This window comes from Mus pahari, chromosome 6 (assembly GCF_900095145.1).
Source record: "Mus pahari chromosome 6, PAHARI_EIJ_v1.1, whole genome shotgun sequence".
NCBI lineage: Eukaryota > Metazoa > Chordata > Mammalia > Rodentia > Muridae > Mus > Mus pahari.
The window spans coordinates 87,401,753-87,404,948 of NC_034595.1; positions in this window are offsets into that span (position 1 = coordinate 87,401,753).

A 3,196-nucleotide genomic window follows, 5' to 3' on the forward strand; every position below is an offset into this window, starting at 1 on the left:
GTTGGCCTCAAACTCCTACTGTGCCTTCTCTGAGTTCTGAGTGCTGGGATTAAAGGCATAAATTAGCACACCAAGATTCCCTGAACCCCACTTGGACAGCTCATTCACTTGACTGTTTGGCATGCCCACCAAGTATCCTTGAACAGATTCAGGGACAGGATGCTCACCCCCAACCATACCTATGTTGACCTAGCTTAAGCCAGGCACTAGGAGTCTAAAAAAAAAGTATGTCATTTCTTTTTTTGTTTTGTTTTTTTTTTGTTTGTTTGTTTGTTTGTTTTGAGACAGGGTTTCTCTGTATAGCCCTGGCTGTCCTGGACCTCACTTTGTAGACCAGGCTGGCCTCGAACTCAGAGATCCACCTGCCTCTGCCTCCCGAGTGCTGGGATTAAAGGTGTGCGCCACCACGCCCAGCTCTCTTTTTTTATTATTATTCATTTATTGTATGAATGTGAGTACACTATAGCTGTTTTCAGAACATGGCATGGTATCCTATTACAGATGGTTGTGAGCCACCATGTGGTTGCTGGAATTTGAACTCAGGACCTCTGGAAGAGCAGTTAGTGCTCTGACCCACTGAGCCATCCCTCCAGCCCATGTCATTTCTTTTGTCGGGGGAGGGGTGACGGGGGTGTTCAGACTGGGTTTCTCTGTGTAGTCCTGGATGTCCTGGATCTTAGTCTGTAGATCAGGCTGGCCTCAAACTCAGAGATCCACCTGCCTCTGCCTCCCGTGTGCTGGGATTAAAGGTGTGCGCCACCATGGCTCAGCTGTAGTATTTCTACCTAGCAACAGTCACCATGTTATATCACCATAGTGTGATATGGAACTCAGAGAAGGAACTGGCCAAGGGTACAAACCTAGTTTTAAGAACAAGCTGGGATCAAGTGCAAGCATATCCCTTTTATGTTTTGATTTTTTGTTTGTTCCAGAGAGGGTCTCGGTATGCCAGAGGTTCTCAACTTGTGGGTCTCGGCCTCTTGGGAAGCTTGAACGATCCTTTCACGAGGGTCACATATCCGATATCCTGCATAGCATATAGTTACATTATGATTCTCAACAGTAGCAAAATTACAGTTATGAAATATCAAAGATAGGTCTGGTGAGATGGCTCAGCGGGTAAGAGCACCGACTGCTCTTCCAAAGGTCCCGAGTTCAAATCCCAGCAACCCATGGTGGCTCACAACCATCTGTAACGAGATCTGATGCCTTCTTCTGGAGTGTCTGAAGTCATCTATAGTGTACTTACATATAATAAATAAATAAATCTTAAAAAAAAAAAAAAAGAAATAGCAAAGATAATGTTATGGTTGGGGTCTCACAGCATGAGGAAGATTTAAAGCCACGGCACTATGAAGTCCTAGCTGGCTTGGAACTTGCTATTTAGATGAGACTAGCCTAAAACTCACAGAGATTTGCCTGTCTCTGCCTCTTGAGTTTTGGAATTAAAGATACGAGCTACCATATTGGACATTGATTTTGTTTTTTAAAGATTTTTTTTCAAAATGTATATGGGTGTTTTGCCTGTATATATAGTGGCCAAGGAAGCCAGAAGAGAAATTAAATCCTCTGGGATTAGAGTTACAGATGGTGGTGAGCTGCCATGTATGTACTGGGAACCAAGCAAGCAGCCAGTGCTCTTAATCACTGAGCCATCTCTTCAGCCCCGACAAAGAGACATGGGCCTTGGCCGTGTTAGAGCTAGAAGAACCCATTCCCTTCCTGCCCTTTTTCTGATAAAGGAACCTAATCCCGAGAGGGGGCTGGTACAAGTCTGAGATCCCATCATAGGACAGAATCCAATTGGAACATCTCAAGAAGTTTGAATAAGGCGTTGTCCTCTGCCTAAGTCCTGGTCCATCCACATCTGTCCACCAGGTGGCGCAGAAGCATCAGGGAATAATGCAGAGAGAAGGGTGGGCAAACCCCCTTTCTCTGGCCTAACTTTTCTCCAAGAAGCAGTGGCAAGCCACTGCCTGTTCTGGGACAGCACTTAGATCACTAAGGTATGCATTGCAGACACTCTCAGAGGCGAACTCGACCTGACCACGGAAGTAGCGGGAGGTGATGGTAAACACTAGGAAATAAGACTCCAGCAGAAACCTTTGCCTCGGGAACCATCTTGGCAGCTGGCTCAGAGAGTTATGCTGGCACACCAAATGGGGTGCGAGATGAGATCCGCATTTCCTAGGCTCTGCAGAGAGCTCCAGGTTTTGGTCCTCTCCCTAGGTGGTTGGTGGCCACCGCTAGTGAAGACCTTCCAGATGGCTGACTTGTCTGCCACCACTCTTGGAAGCCTGGAGGGTTACTAATGGGTCTGGCAGCTCCAGAGCTCAGCTTAGGCCCTGCAGCTCAATCGCTCCAATTGGAACTTCTGTTCCTCTCACACCACACATGGAACTGTTACGGTCAAAGACTTGAGGCTGGAAACTTCGAGAACGGTTTGAGATACTAGGGGTGGGGGAAGGGAGGCCAGGAGTGAGGGAGGCCTAGAAGAAAGGGAAGATTGGATGAGAAGTAGGTAAGTAAGACCTTGGGGACTCAAACAGCCTATCTGCTCTGAACTTTACCCCGGGAGGAACAGGGATCTATTGAAGATTATTCAGGAGGATGTCGTTGTAAGATGGAAGCTGAGAACGATCACTTGAGCTGTGTGAAGACAGAGGAAGGGAGGTGGAGAAGTCTGGAGAGACCAAGGGACTGAGCACAGTAAAGCTGCAGGTTGGATGGGGTAATGACAGCTGGGGTTAATTTTCCATCCACCAAGACCTTCCCATGGGCTCCTGGGTACCCCAGTATTTTCCATCCACCAAGATCTTTCCATGGGCTCCTGGGTACCCCAGTATTTTCCATCCACCAAGATCTTTCCATGGGCTCCTGGGTACCCCAGGGAAACTGTCTTGGTTAGGTGATAGTTCTCACAGGCTAGGGGACTTCCCTGGGCCAAGATCTGTTCTCCAGTTGGTATATCCTAGAAGACCCTTGATATCAACACACACACACACACACACACACACACAGAGAGAGAGAGAGAGAGAGAGACAGAGAGACAGAGAGACAGAGAGACAGAGAAAGAGAGACAGAGAGACAGAGAGACAGAGAGAGAGACAGAGAGAGAGAAGGCTAAGAGAGAAGACAGGTTGGGGGTTAGGAGGGCAGAGGAAGGGTATTCCATTAGGACACATACCGGTGGTAA